The 17,008-nt window shown below is 33.7% G+C and overlaps 3 non-coding genes across 3 annotated transcripts; all 3 read left to right on the top strand.

Annotated features, from left to right (window-relative positions):
- The first annotated feature begins 3,059 nt into the window (after positions 1–3,059).
- On the top strand, positions 3,060–3,133 carry Trnan-guu. Its single transcript has one exon. It is a non-coding gene; the product is annotated as a tRNA-Asn (tRNA).
- Positions 3,134–6,196: 3,063 nt separating this feature from the next.
- On the top strand, positions 6,197–6,270 carry Trnan-guu. Its single transcript has one exon. It is a non-coding gene; the product is annotated as a tRNA-Asn (tRNA).
- Positions 6,271–12,613: 6,343 nt separating this feature from the next.
- Positions 12,614–12,687, top strand: Trnan-guu. The gene has a single exon. It is a non-coding gene; the product is annotated as a tRNA-Asn (tRNA).
- Positions 12,688–17,008: the final 4,321 nt, after the last annotated feature.

Here is a 17,008-nt window from a genome sequence, read left to right as displayed (position 1 = left end):
TTCATCAAAGTTTTCGTGTGCATGATATTATTTATTGGTATATGTATAAAATTTTCATTGAGAGGGGAGATTGAGATCAAATTAAATATTGCACGGGTCTGAACACCCAAATTACAATATTTCGCAATCACCTGTCAAGGACTACATAGTAATCCATGGGAGATGACCGGGTTATTCCGAACGCTTCCATTAGAGTTACCCTATCACAGGCAATACTTTACGGACAAGCAGTAGTCATGTATGTTCAAAACGATGAATAAACAAGAAAAGATGCTACACAAGACAACATTAACACATTCAATCAAGGAGGTTTGAGGAGTACTGTGAAGTTATATATTTAAATATTATATCTCAACTGTCGTCCAAGAAGAAATGGTCTATGTGGTGTAGTGTACAGTACAGTGACTTAATACTTTCATGGTCGTTATATCTCTACTTTATTTTATAATAACTTTATACAATTATGGTCTTCAGGTGAGGTCTATCCCTGATTTACGGACCTGGTCTGAACAATATTCACAGAGGCCGAAGGCCGAGGTGAATATTGTTCAGACCAGGTCCGTTAATCAGGGATAGACCGAAACTGAAGTCCACAATTGTTTTATTATATGACATTTTACAATAAGATTAATACTTTTTCATGTCATAAACACATGGACGGCATGGACCATTTTGGAATCACAGAGTAAAGGACTTCAAATACAAAATAGCATACACAAAAATTGAATTTCAGATTCAATTCATGTGATATTTAATTTCAAGTAAATATTATTTGAACAATAATTTGAACTATAGTTGAATTCAGTAGTGTGAATGGTAACAGATTTAAAGACTGTCTGGGAAATTACCACGGACTGTTTTTAGTAGCGGTCTGTAACACTTTTCTATATATAGGTCGAGGTTTGTAACACTTTTCTATTTATAGAACGAGGTCTGTAACATATTTACAGACTCGTCACGTGACGTCGCTCCTCCAATCAGGGCTGGGAATTAGCACCAGTCATATAATAAAACATCTTACAGACTTTTAGCATCAGTCATATTATAAAACATCTTACAGACTTTTGGGGTTAACGTGTCACAGTTGATTCGTTATCAAAGGGTCCGTTTAATATATTACAGCCGGAAATAATGTTTCCCCTCTTTTCTATCCGTGAAGACTTTATACAATCCTAATATTTCTTCTTCGTCAACAACTTGAAAGCAAAAGCGATAACTGTCCTGAATTTGTGAGGGTTGTTTTTTATAAGCAGTTTGTATACTTTGCAAGTAGAAGTTTATTAATTAACTTTCATTATATCAGAAATATTAATAATGTTGGACCAGTTGCAACACATTTCTTGTATGAGCATGATAGCTGAGATATAATCAAGTAGATAGCACGTTAGTTTGAATGTTTAGATTTTTTTTCCTTTTGGCGACGTTAGAAACGTAGGTGTCATACATGAAAGATGGCAACCTCTGTAAATAGGACTGAGGTCACAATTAAATGCTTCCGGGTTCAGTACCCTACCCACGAATGAAGTCCCTTAGAAATATAGGTACTTAAGTAAAAAAAAATGTACTATGCCTCTTAGAACATGGTGTTTGTGTAAAAGTTTGGTGTTAAAATACTGTGGAGATATCAATCTAACAATTTCTGTGTCAAATTTTTATATTGTGCATTAATGTTTTGTGCAGGGTGCTGTGTGAAAAGTCCTGTGTTTACCTCTACCCCTGACCCGGAAGTTTATTTTTGACATTGGTGACACATGTAGACGATTATCTCAAAAAATAGGCCAACATGCTATGTTGAAATTTTGATATTTTACTCCCAAGATGTTGCTCTTGACCAGGTTAGATGGAAAGTTGGCTATCGGATATTGGGAATTTGTTATGAAATTAAATGTTACAATGAAACATATAGTAAAATTAATTGTGGTCTTAGTCCTATATGGGGCATTAAGAATATCCGGTGTTCTGTACTCAAGTGTGTCATGCTGTACACTTCAGGTGCGATTTAATTAATTGCTGAAGGCCAGTCGTAAGCAGGACTATGCGGTATGGGCAGGGACGAGGTTGTTTGGATGATTGTACGAGTTTTGTCAATTGGTAAACAATTGCTTGTCTATCATACTGGGCTAATACAAATCTTACTGCAAGTGAATAGCGTTGATTTGATAATATCGAATGATTACACGAAAAGTAGAAATGTGTTTCTTTGTCACAACGCGAGTTCTCGATGTGAGGACGCGCCATTACTTAAATTGACTCCAACAAAGAATGTACGAATCCGCATTCCCCTTGATGTTCCAGGGTCTAATTGTGTGTAGGTATGAATGATAACGAACTAATTATTCATCAATACCAAAAAGGCATGCAGAATCAAATTGTGTTTCAATGTTTAAATGGTTGGTACCAACTGGTTTAAGGGGCATGCTACACTTGTATTCAGCACTGGGTACATATTTTGTTAACACTGGTGAAGTCCGAAAGAAACTGAGATAAAGTTCATATATGTTAAAAATTGCATGAACAAAAATAACATACCACAATGTAGCCATATTACTTACAAGACATTATGTGTTTCTAAAAACCGATTCGTGGTAGATTATCAGAAAATATTGATCAGTGAAAAGACAGTTATTCTATAATACACTACCTAGTCAGAAGACAGTTATAAGATGAAATGGTAGATTAAGAAAAGCCAAGGTAATCTCTTTCACGAACAAAACGGTTGGACAAAATCAATAACAGCTGCACATTCATTCGGTATTTCACATCAACGCACAATGTTAAGTCTTAATGAAGAATGTTTGATATCAGTGTCTATGGATAAAGTGTAACTTGTCAAAACAAATTAGACCTGTTTTATTAGGAAAATCTATAAAAGCTAGAACTTGATCCATATTACACAGCACAGTAATGTAGATAAAGTTATATACAAGTCACGTCACCTTACTTATCAGCTTTTGACATTTCTCACATGTGGTCTCCGTGGCGCAATCTATAGGTTATATACAAGTCACGTAGATGTAATATTTTATCAGTAGGTAAGCCACTGACATTTCACTCATGTCGTCTCCGTGGCGCAATTGGTTAGCGCGTTCGGCTGTTAACCGAAAGGTTGGTGGTTCAAGCCCACCCGGGGACGCTTGTTCCTTTTATTATCATATATATCGTTTTGATTAATGGAGCTTTGAATCTGAATGAAATATCCACCTAATTTTTTGTTATAATTTCAAACAGTTTTAATCTTTTATATAAGAACAATATTTTAAAGGTTACTCATTAACAAAAGAAATACGAAGAGGTACAATGTAAATGCATACATTGCATATCAATGCGTTATCTTAAACTTGATTGATAATATGTAAAGCGATATAGCCGTCACGTCAGCTAATTTAACCAGCAGGTTAGCCATTAAATTTTACTCATGTCGTCTCCGTGGCGTAGCAGGTTAGCGCGTTCGGCCGTTTACCGAAAGGTTGGTGGGTCAAGCCCACCCGGGGACTTTCCGTTTTATATATTATTGTTTGTATCATACATTTGCATTGATAGTGCGATGATAAAAGGATTATGTAAAATATCAAGATCTGAACGTCACTTTCCAAAATCCACATAACCACATTTTTACCTGAACAAAAGTCAAAAATTGATAAATAATATGTCATCATGTCAAAAACGCGTTTTCTTAACAATGTCATTCCGGACTATTTGGTAGCCACATGTTAATTTTTGTAGTGGTTTTGTTGTTATCTTTTATGTACGCTTAGCTTATCTGTTCATAAAAAACATCGATCCATCATCTCATTTTGTAAGATTCAAGTGGAAGAATTAAGGTAATAAGTGAAATCAATATATAAAGGGTGCAGTAGTCTAGAGGAGAACCATGTCGAGTGTTGTCAAGCTGCGAATTTTTTTTAATGGTATTTAACGTTTTTGCTAGATATACGATTTTGCCTTCATCTTCATCAATTTCTAGGCGTAAATCTAGAAATACTGTGAGAGAGGTGGAGGTTTGCATGTGGAAAATTAATTATCAAATCAAAGCCCTCGAACAAACGGCGAGAACAACATTTGCTTTATCTTGAATATATGTATGTATATTAATTATGTAATACATGCTATTTCCGTGCAATATTGCCGTTCAATAATAACGATATAGCACACGTACAATAAACATGCAAATGAGTCTTGTCACCGTAGGAAACAGGTCATATTCCTACGCACTACAACTTCTTCGTTTGTAAACAAAATGGCTGACCGAGTTACTGTTTGCATTGATAGCAGAGGCAGGGGCACTGGGAGAATAAAATTAACAAACGAGTTTAATAAATTCAACATTATATAAACACGAGTGTTAGCTTCATACAAATTCAACACATGCATGTTCAAATTCCATTTGAACTTCTCCGACATACACACAATCAATGGCGAACACGTGTAAACGGTTAACTTCATCAGTGTTCCAGTTTCAAGGCGGATTTCACAGTATTTTCTGGCTCAGGGACAGGCGGAAACATCGAGGTTCACATTCACCAACAACCCTCTCCAAAGAAATGCGCTTGTGTTATAGAGAGTGACAATCACTCCAGTCCCTGTAAACTTTTAGAAAGTGCAGACTTGGATGTGTATTGTGATGACCTTTACCTTGACAGTGCACGCGCCGTTGTGCCAAATATGTGACGTCACTGCTATTTTCGTAAACGCCAATTCATTGAATGGTTTTCGTATAAAAAATAATTATTAATGTTGTTATGATAATTATTAAAACATTGGTTGATAAAGAAAACCTAAATGATTGTTTGTTCATTGAAAAGGTTCTCGGGAAGAAGTTTCTGAAACTATTGTTTGTGGCGCAGCGAGCTCCAAACAAAATGCATGCAATGCGTCCTTTCGTCAGCCATCGGTACAATATATATAGAGGAGACGTGTCAAGAAAAAGAGTGTTTCTCGAATTATATAATAAATAGAATCTAACACTCGGGTTCATGTAATATTGAATTTATTAAACTCGTTCAATAAATTCAATATTACATGAACACTCGTGTCAGATCCTCTATATATATCATGAATACAATGTATATTCGTGAAAGAACCATTCCCATGAAAGGTGAGCTCTACCGCCTTGGGAAACTGACATTAGTCTTGACACCAAGCTATTTTTGTATTGGCTTTAACTAACCATAAACATATTGAGAACCAATTTGATTACAAATACGACCTCTTCATTAACATATATGTATATGTAATAATTAGATATTCTGTTACAAAATCCTTGCTAATTGGCACAAATGACTGAAATGTGAGTTCATTTTATTTGTTCATGTGTAGTGGATTCCAACTATAATTTTGATTCCAATGGTGTTGATTTTCGGTAAAAAAATGTCTTAGTTTGAACTTTGTACACATTTATTTACGTAATTCTGTTAGAGATAAGTCGTTTTATACTTCAAACAACATTTCACATGAGGAATTGCAAATTTGCAAAATCTGGTCTATTAGTTATAAAATGATTGTTATAAGAATTGGGCATAGATTATCGTTCACTTTTTTTTTATAACATCCTAATTTCCAAAATACAAATTGACACAAGGTTCTTATCTCATCAAATTTATATATGGTACGTAAGTGTTGATACATATTAAATATTTAATATTCTCTCATAACATTAAAACTGCCCTCATCACTGTCCGTAACTTCAAAAAGGAAATAAAGTAACTAATTACGACGAACAAATACTTTGACTTATTTAAATACATCAAAATATTCTCATTGTTTTCAATGATGAAAAATTAATCATTTTCAACACACAATGTTAAACGTTAAAGGAAGAAATCCTGTATGATGTCTACGTGTCCGTGGATATATTGTAACTTTCAAAACATTAAACCTGTCTAATTCCTATATAACCAAAACTGCTTTAGAATATATCACACCGTGTGTAGTGTGTACCAAATGATATGACCATTGGTCAATTATTGTCTTCAGTAAGGTACCAACCAATTGTGAAAATCATTAATGATATAAAATATATCTATATCAGTAGTCTGAAAGTAAATAGTAAGTTAGACTAAAACTAAGAAGAAAGGCGAAATGGAGTTCAAGTTGTCCTCGAATTACCTATAGGTATATATGTAAATATAATACACATGACACGTCACCTGGTGTATATTTTATTAGCGGGTAAACCCACTGACGTTCAACTCATGTCGTCTCCGTGGCGCAATTGGTTAGCGCGTTCGGCTGTTAACCGAAAGGTTGGTGGTTCAAGCCCACCCGGGGACGTTGATGATTTTTTTTATTCATAAATTTTCATCAATTATGCTTTAATGGTGATATACAATTACTGCATATCAAAGCTAATAAGTGTTTATGATCACTTAAACTGATGTCATCAGCAGGTTGGCCATCGGCGGTTTATTCATATAAAGGATCATATAACATTTCAAGCAGATGTTAACGTTCATCTCGGAAATGTTGCTAATGTATAGTTACAGTTTTAGGCAATGGTATTGGGATGATTGATCTTATAATTGAACTTTAATACAAAATAAAATATTTCTGTAGAAAACACCATTTTGATAAGTTGCTAATATCATCCGTTTCATTTTGGGCAGTTATACATAATACAATTTTCCCTACATCCTCACTGGTTATATCACAACAACGTGGAGGTCGATATTTTATGATAATTATTCGGGATCGCTATTTTTATCAAACAGGTCAATATTCTCTTTATGACGTCACTGACACTGTAACGTCAAAATGCTTTCTTCCAAATGCAGTAATGTTTATCTTGACGATTTTCTAACATTTCATATTCTTTAGTAATAAAACGGCATGATGTTACATCTGTATAACAATAACGGTTTTTGTTTCACTGAAGATGTGGCTAAATGGAACTGAAAAAGTAAAATTGGCTTCGACTACGTTATCACTTTCAAAGATCCATATAACCACATATTCACGCAAGCGAAAGTCCATAATTGATAGATTTCATTTAATAATGTAAAAACATCATTTTCATAGTAGTCATTCAGGACCGCATGGCGGTCACAAGTAAATTTTGATGTGGTTTTGTTGTTATCCTGTCATGAACACCTGACTACTCTGCTAGAAATTTGTTAACCATAAACAACGTCGATCCATCATCTCATTTTTTTAGGATTCAAGAATTACGTCAAAAACTAAATTCGATATTTAGATGGGATTATTGAAGATGAGAGAGTATGTAAAGGCAAGTTCTGTCAAGCAGCAAAACACTATTTCGTATGGAATGTTTTGCTAGATGAACTTCTTAGCCGTCGTCCAGAGGTATGGAAAGAGGTAGTCTGTTGTATGTTCAGATTAAAAATATCTAATTATTTCAGCTTCTGAACTTATACTCGTGACACATGGTATATACATACAACTTAAAACGTAAACAATCATTAAAAAACAAGCATTTTCAAATAACAATAATTTGTTCACATTTTTCACATATATCTATCAAAGGTGAGTAGTTTATACTTCAAACAACATTAAAACTCTAGAATTAATCAATTATGAATTTGGTAAATTAGTTGTAGAATGATTGCAATCAGAATTGGGTTAATATAATTGTTTCACCATTTTCGAAACCTTATAATTTCTAAAGAACAAATTGAAACAGGGTCATGATCAAATCAAGGTCATATTGGGAACGTTTTAGTAGAAAAATATTGACCACTTAGACCTTTAAGAGGAGAAACATAATATTATATCTTCCTTCTTCACTGTCCATAACTTTAATAAGGCAATGAACGTTTTAATTACGCGTTTATCACATACACGAACAAATGCTTGGGCTTAATAAAATGCATCTAGACAGTCTCTTTGTATTCAATAATAGATGGATCCAATTTATCACACAACGTAAATTAATTAAGTGTCCGTGGATAGAATGAAATTTGTCATCAAAATGAATTCTGTCTTATTCCTGTATAACCCGAACTGTTTTTAAACAAATTAATAAAACTAAAACAGATTAACAGTAAGTCTCATTGTATAAATTTGTACCTGTGTAACATGCCTTATGGTCTTTTGTCTTCAGCTCCAGTATAATTCATTGTACAGAAAAGGGTACCAACTAATTGCCAAATAATTAATGAAATAAATGTTTCAATATGAGTAAATCGTTTGTGAATTACGCAAGTAATAAAGTAATAAAAAACAATACAAAGAGTCAAGATTGTCCTCTAATTATTTATAGGTAAATGTAGATATAATATACATGTCACGTCACCTGATGTATACTTCATTCGTAGATAAGCCGCTTAACTTTCAGTCATGTCGTCTCCGTGGCGCAATTGGTTAGCGCGAAAGGTTGGTGGTTCAAGCCCACCCGGGGACTTAGATTTAATTTTGTCATTCATATATTTTCATCAATAATACTTTAATTATGACAGTTCTTATTAAAGGTTTTTTTTTTTATTTATTTATTTATTCATGTTACATACTGAATTCAAACAAGTCTTAACTTACCTTTTAGCTACCTCGCCAACAAAGAATACCCACTTGACTATGCGCGGATTGCATGTAATTTAACTTTAATAGAAAACCAAATGTGTCCGTTAAAATACCATTTACAAAAGTTGCGAATATCATCCGTTTCTTTTTTGGCAGTCATAAAAAAATATAATATAGTACAATTTTCCCTACCTCCTCACTGGTGATTCATAACAACGTGGAGGTCGGTGATTTGTTATAGTTATTCGGTGTTGCTATTTTTACAAACAGGTCAATATTCTCTTTATGACGTCACTAAATGGAGCTGAAAAAGTAAAATTGGCTTCGACTACGTTATCACTTTCAAAGATCCATATAACCACATATTCACGCAAACAAAAGTCCATAATTGATAGATTTTATTTAATAATGTCAAAACATCATTTTCATAGTACTGTCATTCAGGACCGCATGACGGCCACATGTACATTTTTGAGCCGGTTTTGTTGTTATCCTGTCATGAACACCTGACTACTCTGCTAGTTTAAACATAAATAACGTCGAACAATCATCTTATTTTTTTAGGATTCAAGTTGAAGAATTACGTCAACAACTAAAATCAATATTTAGATGGGCTTAGTGTAGATGAGAGAGTATGTAAGGGCAAGTTCTGTCGAGCAGCAAAACACTATTTCTTATGGAATGTTTTGCTAGATGCTAGATTTTGTTCCGATGAACTTCTTAGCCGTCGTTCAGAGGTATGGAAAGAGGTAGTGGGTTGTATGTTCAGATGAAAAATATCAAATGATTTCAGCTTCTGAACTTATACTCGTGACACATGGTATATACATGTAACTTTTAACTTAAAACGTAAACCATCATTAATGAACATGTATTTTCAAATAACAATAATGTGTTCACATTTTTCACATATATCTATCAAAGGTGAGTAGTTTATACTTCAAACAACATCAAAACTGTAGAATCAATCGATCATGAGTTTGGTTAATTTGTTATAGAATGATTGCAATCAGAATTGGGTTAATATAATTGTTTCAACTTTTTCGAAACCTTTTAATTTCTAAAGAACAAAATGACACAGGGTCTTGATCTGATCAAGGTCATATTGCTGGATCTGATCATATTGGTTGATCTGATCAAGGTCAATATCATATAAGTAGAAAAATATTGACCACTTAGACTCTTAACGTCTGGAATATTCTTATGGAGTGACTGATACCGCACTATGCTGGATACAGTCATACCTGAGTGAACGACGACAGTGTGCTGCCATCGGATCTGCCACCTCACATGACAAAGTACTAGATTTCGGGGTTCCTCAAGGGTCGGTGTTAAGACCACGAAAATATTGTATGTACTCCAACCAATTGGAGAGATTTGTCGTCGCCATAGCCTTCGCTATCATTGCTATGCCGATGCCACACACATTAACATGGTCATAAAACCACAGGATAGTTGGAATACAGTCTCAGAAAGTCTGGAAGCTTGTCTGACAGATATCAGTATCTGGATGAACGCCAACATGCTTAAACTTAATCAGGAAAAGACGGAACTAATCGTCTTTTCCCCAAAGTGTCAGCAAACAATTGCTCTCCAGCTCAAGGTTGGTGCCAGAACTATTGAGACTGTTCCATCTGTTAAAAACCTAGGGGTATGCTTTGACAGTTCTCTGAACATGGAGAAACAAGTGAACGCTATTGCCAAATCCTGTTACTACCAGATCAGGAACATCGGCTGTATTCGGCAGTTTCTAACTGCAGATGCATGCAAGATTTTGGTGCATTCACTTGTTACCTCTCGGTTGGATTATGGTAACGCCCTGCTCTGTGGTATATCTGACAAACTAACTAGTCGTCTGCAGAGGGTCTAGAACACTGCAGCACGGCTAGTTACTCGTACTCGAAAGAGAGAGCACATCACACCTGCGCTTTATTCGTTGCACTGGTTACCTGTACGATACAGGTCGCAGTACAAAATTCTGGTATACACATACAAGGCACTGAATGGAACAGCTCCTCAGTACCTACAGGAGCTTGTTACCCTGTATCAGCCGTCAAGATCACTGCGGTCGGAGTCAGAATCTTTGTTGTGTGTCCCAAAATCTCGTACTGTGACCTACGGAAACAGATGTTTTTGGAGGGTTTCGGCTACGTTGTGGAATAGCTTACCATCTGCTATTAGGAAGTCGAATACGCTGGCCAAGTTAAAGAGGGACATAAAAACTCACCTCTTCACGTCTGCATTTTAGAATCTTTGCAAAGACTTCATGTAAATACCACCCTTTTATTTGTTCAATTATGTGCACATTGCTTGTTAAATGTATGAAAGTGATTGCAAGCCTTTGTTGTTTGTTTTCACAATATAACCATAACTAGTATCCATATGTTGTAAAGCGCCTTAGAGTAATTTTACAAATTATATAGGGCGCTATATAAATGTTGTATATTATTATTATTATTATTATGAGGAGAAACATAATAATATATATCTTCCTTCTTCACTGTCCATAACTTTAATAAGGCAATGAACGTTTTAATTACGCGTTTATCACATACAACAAATGCTTGGACTTAATAAAATGCATCTAGACAGTCTCATTGTATTCAATAATAGATGGATCCAATTTATCACACAACGTAAATTAATTAAGTGTCCGTGGATAGAATGAAACTTGTCATCAAAATGAATTTTGTCTCATTCCTGTATAACCCAAACTGCTTTTAAACAAATTAATAAAACTAAAACTGATTAACAGTAAGTCTCATTGTATAAATGTGTACCTGTGTAACATGCCTTATGATCTTTTGTCTTCAGCTCCAGTATAATTCATTGTACAGAAAAGGGTACCAACTAATTGCCAAATAGTTAATGAAATAAATGTTTCAATATGAGTAAAACGTTTGTGAATTACGCAAGCAATGAAGGAATAAAAAAACACTACAAAGAGTCAAGATTGTCCTCTAATTATTTATAGGTAAATGTAGATATAATATACATGTCACGTCACCTGATGTCGGTGATTTGTGATAATTATTCGGTGTTGCTATTTTTACAAACAGGTCAATATTCTCTTTATGACGTCATTGAAATTGTAACGTCAAAATACTCTCTGCCAAATGCGGTATTTTTTATCTTAACGATTTTCAAACATTTCATATTGTTTAGTAATAAAACGGCATGATGTCATATCTGTATAACAATAAAGGTTTTTGTTTCACTGAATATCTGGCTAAATGGAACTGAAAAGTAAAATTGGCTTCGACTTCGTTATCACTTTCAAATTATTCGGTGTTGCTTTTTTTTACAAACAGGTCAATATTCTCTTTATGACGTCACTGAAATTGTCCTGCCAAAATGCTCTCTGCCATATGCAGTATTTTTTATCTTGACAAATTTCTAATATTTCATGTTGTTTAGTAATAAACTGAAAAGTAAAATTGGCTTTGACTTCGTTATCACTTTTTTTGAGTTTTGAATCTATTGGGCATAGATTATCGTTCACTTTTTTTTTATAACATCCTTAGTTCCAAAAAACAAATTGACACAAGGTTCTTATCTCATCAAGTTTATATATGGAACAGAAGTATTGATAAATATTGAATATTAATATTCTTTCAAGGAGAAGCATAACATTAAAACTGCCCACATCACTGTCCATAACTTCAAAAAGGAAATGAAGTAATTGATTACGGCGAACAAATGCTTTCACTTATTTAAATACATCAAGACATTTCCATTGTTTTCCATAATTGAAGGATAAATCATTTTTAACACACAATGTAAAACGTTAAAGGAAGAACGGCTGTATGATGTCTACGTGTCCGTGGATATAATGTAACTTTCATAGCATTTATAATTTGTACCTGTATGACATGATCATTGGTCAATTGTTGCCTTCAGTAAGGTATCACTGTACCGCAAAGGGTATCAACCAACCACTTGTTAAATCATTACTGAAATAAAATATATCTATATCAGTAGTCTGAAAGTTAATAGTACGTTAGACTAAAACTAAAGAGAAAGACAATACGGAGTTAAGGTTGTCCTCGACTTACCTTTAGGTATATATGTAAATATGATAGACATGTCACGTCAACTGATGTATATTTTATCAGTAGATAAGCCATTGATCACCCATGTCGTCTCCGTGGCGCAATTGGTTAGCGCGTTCGGCTGTTAACCGAAAGGTTGGTGGTTCAAGCCCACCCGGGGACGTCGATATTTTTTTATTCATAAATTTTCATCGATTATACTTTGATGGTGACATACAATGTCTGCATATCATAGCTAATAAGTATATATGATTATTAACGCGTCACTTAAACTGATATGACATCAGCCATTGACAGTGTATTCATATAAAGGATCATATAACATTTCAAGCAGATGTTAACCTTCACATCGGAAAATAGATTTTGATTACCATGACAATCGATATATACTTACATTATATATGAACGGATTATATTTTACTGTCTCAGGATCCCTATCCCACTGCACTGTGTTTTGAATGTATACAGTAACTTTCGATTTAGATACAAAAGTTATGCAATTTAGCCTGGATACATTCGTGGACCAGGTAGCTCACTCGGTTGGAGCGATAGCATAACAAAGTAAATGGTTTGAATCCCCATTTAAATCAGCTGAATTTTGATTATATTCTGTTTATTTCATATTCTTTATTTTTTCAAAATAAAAAAATCAACAATGTATTGCTTTCTTTCAACAATGGTTTTTTAAAGCTTAAGTCATGTTCTCAGAGCAGTTTCTTATGTATCGTTACAGTTTTAGGCAATGGTATTGGGATCATTGATCTTATAATTGAACTTAAATACAAAATCAAATATTTCTGTAAAAAACACCATTTTAATAAGTTGTTAATATCATCCTTTTGTGCAGTTATACATCATACAATATAGTACAAGTTTCCCTACATCCTCACAGGTTATATCACAACAACGTGGAGGTCGGTGTTTTGTGAAAATTATTCGGGATCGCTGTTTGATATTTTTATTAAACAGGTCAATATTCTCTTTATGACATCACTGAACACTGTAACGTCAAAATGCTTTCTTCCAAATGCAGTAATGTTTATCTTGACGATTTTCTAACATTTCATATTCTTTAGTAATAAAACGGCATGATGTTATAACAATAAAGGTTTTTGTTTCACTGAATATGTGGCTAAAAGGAACTGAAAAAGAAAAATTGGCTTTGACTTCGTTATCACTTTCAAAGATCCATTTAACCACATATTCACACGAACGAAAGTCCATAATTGATAGATTTTATTTAATAATGTCAAAACATCATTTTCATAGTACTGTCATTCAGGACCGCATGACGGTCACAAGTAAATTTTGAGCTGGTTTTGTTGTTATCCTATCATGAACACCTGACTACTCTGCTAGTAATTTGTTAACAATAAATAACGTCGATCCATCATCTCATTTTTTAAGGATTTAATTTGAAGAATTACATCAACAACTAAAATCGATATTAAGATCGGCTTATTGTAGATGAGAGTGTATGTAAGGGCAAGTTCTGTCGAGCAGCAAAAAACTATTTCGTATGGAATCTTTAGCTAGATTATAGATTTTGTTCCGATGAACTTCTTAGCCGTCGTTTAGAGGTATGGAAAGAAGTAGTGGGTTGTATGTTCAGATGAAAAATATCAAATGATTTCAGCTTATGAACTTTTACTCATGACACATGGTATCTACATGTAACTTTTAACTTAAAACGTAAACCCTAATTAAAAACATGCATTTTCAAATAACAATAATTTATTCACATTTTTCACATATATCTATCAAAGGTGAGTAGTTTATACTCCAAACAACATTATAACTGTAGAAATAATCGATCATGAATTTGGTAAATTAGTTATAGAATGATTGCAATCAGACTTGGGTTAATATAATTGTTTCACCATTTTCGAAACATTATAATTTCTAAAGAACAAATTGAAACAGGGTCATGGTCTAATCAAGGTCATATTGGGAATGTTTAAGCAGAAAAATATTGCCCACATAGACTCTTAAGAGGAAAACATAATATTATATCTTCCTTCTTCACTGTCCATAACTTTACTAAGGCACTGTCCATAACTTTAATAAGGCAATGAAACTTTTTAATACGCGTTTATCACATACACGAACAAATGCTTGGACTTAATAAAATGCATCTAGACAGTCTCATTGTATTCAATAATAGATGGATCCAATTTATCACACAACGTAAATTAATTAAGTGTCCGTGGATTGAATGAAACCTGTAATCAAAATGAATACTGTCTTATTCCTGTATAACCCAAACTGCTTTTAAACAAATTAACAAAACTAAAACTGAATAACAGTAAGTCTCATTGTAAATATTTGTACCTGTGTGACATGACTTATGGTCTGTTGTCTTCAGCTCCAGTATAATTCATTGTACAGAAAAGGGTCCCAACTAATTGCCAAATAATTAATGAAATAAATGTTTCAATATGAGTAAAACGTTTGTGAATTAAGCAAGTAATAAAGTAATAAAAAAACAATACAAAGAGTCAAGATTGTCCTCTAATTATTTATAGGTATATGTAGATATAATATACATGTCACGTCACCTGGTGTATACTTCATTCGTAGATAAGCCGCTTAACTTTTAGTCTTGTCGTCTCCGTGGCGCAATTGGTTAGCGCGAAAGGTTGGTGGTTCAAGCCCACCCGGGGACTTAGATTTAATTTTGTCATTCATATATTTTCATCAATAGTACTTTAATTATGACAGTTCTTATCAAAGCTTTGTTCTTTTTTTCATTTATTCATGTTACATACTGAATTCAAACAAGTCCTAACTTACCTTTCAGCTACCTCGCCAACAAAGAATACCCACTTGACTATGCGCGGATTGCATATAATTTAACTTAAATAGAAAACCAAATGTGTCTGTTAAACTACCATTTACAAAAGTTGCGAATATCATCCGTTTCTTTTTTGGCAGTCATAAACAAATATAATATAGTACAATTTTTCCTACCTCCTCACTGGTGATTCATAACAACGTGGAGGTCGGTGATTTGTGATAATTATTCGGTGTTGCTATTTTTACAAACAGGTCAATATTCTCTTTATGACGTCACTGAAATTGTAACGTCAAATTTCTCTTTGCCAAAGGCATGATGTTACATCTGTAAAACAATAAAGGTGTTTGTTTCACTGAATATGTGGCTAAATGGAACTGAAAAAGTAAAATTGGCTTCGACTACGTTATCACTTTCAAAGATCCATATAACCACATATTCACGCAAACGAAAGACCATAATTGATAGATTTTATTTAATAATGTCAAAACATCATTTTCATAGTACTGTCATTCAGGACCGCATGACGGTCACATGTACATTTTTGAGCTGGTTTTGTTGTTATTCTATCATGAACACCTGACTACTCTGCTAGTTTAAACATAAATAACGTCGAACAATCATCTTATTTCTTTAGGATTCAAGTTGAAGAATTACGTCAACAACTGAATCGATATTTAGATGGGCTATGTGCAGATGAGAAAGTATGTAAGGGCAAGTTCTGTCGAGCAGCAAAACACTATTTCGTATGGAATGTTTTGCTAGATGCTAGATTTTGTTCCGATGAACTTCTTAGCCGTCGTTCAGAGGTATGGAAAGAGAGGTATTAGGTTGTATGTTCAGATGAAAAATATCAAATCATTTAATCTTCTGAACTGATACTCATGACACATGGCATATACATGTAACTTTTAACTTAAAACGTAAACCATCACTAAGAAACATGCATTTTCAAATAACAAGAATTTGTTCACATTTTCCATGTTACATGCTGAATTCAAACAAGTCCTAACTTACCTTTCAGCTACCTCGCCAACAAAGAATACCCACCTGTCTATGCGCCGATTGCATATAATTTCACCTTAATACAAAACCGAATGTGTCTGTTAAAATACCATTTACATAAGTTGCGAATATCATCCGTTTCGTTTTGGGCAGTCATACATAATACAATATAGTACAATTTTCCCTACCTCCTCACTGGTTGTATCACAACAACGTGGAAGTCGGTGATTTGTTATAACTATTCGGTGTCGCTATTTTAACAAACAGGTCAATATTCTCTTTATGACGTCACTGAAATTGTAACGTCAAAATGCTCTTTGCCAAATACAGTATTTTTTATCTTGACGAATTTCTAACATTTCATATTGTTTAGTAATAAAACGGCATGATGTTACATCTGTATAACAATAAATGTTTTTGTTTCACTGAATATGTGGCTAAAAGGAACTGAAAAGTATTATTGGCTTCGACTTCGTTATCACTTTCAAAGATCCATAAAACCACATAAGTAGATAAATATTGACCACTTAGGCTCTAAAGAGGAGGAACATAATAGTATATCTTCCTTCTTCACTGTCCATAACTTTAATAAGACAATGCACTTTTTATTACGCGTTTATCACATACACGAACAAATGCTTGGACTTAATAAAATGCATCTAGACAGTCTCATTGTATTCAATAA

The sequence above is a fragment of the Mizuhopecten yessoensis genome, unplaced genomic scaffold, assembly GCF_002113885.1.
Source record: "Mizuhopecten yessoensis strain PY_sf001 unplaced genomic scaffold, ASM211388v2 scaffold716361, whole genome shotgun sequence".
NCBI classification, from domain to species: domain Eukaryota; kingdom Metazoa; phylum Mollusca; class Bivalvia; order Pectinida; family Pectinidae; genus Mizuhopecten; species Mizuhopecten yessoensis.
The sequence above is the reverse complement of the archived record's forward strand: the minus strand, read 5'-3'. Positions and strand labels throughout refer to the sequence as shown.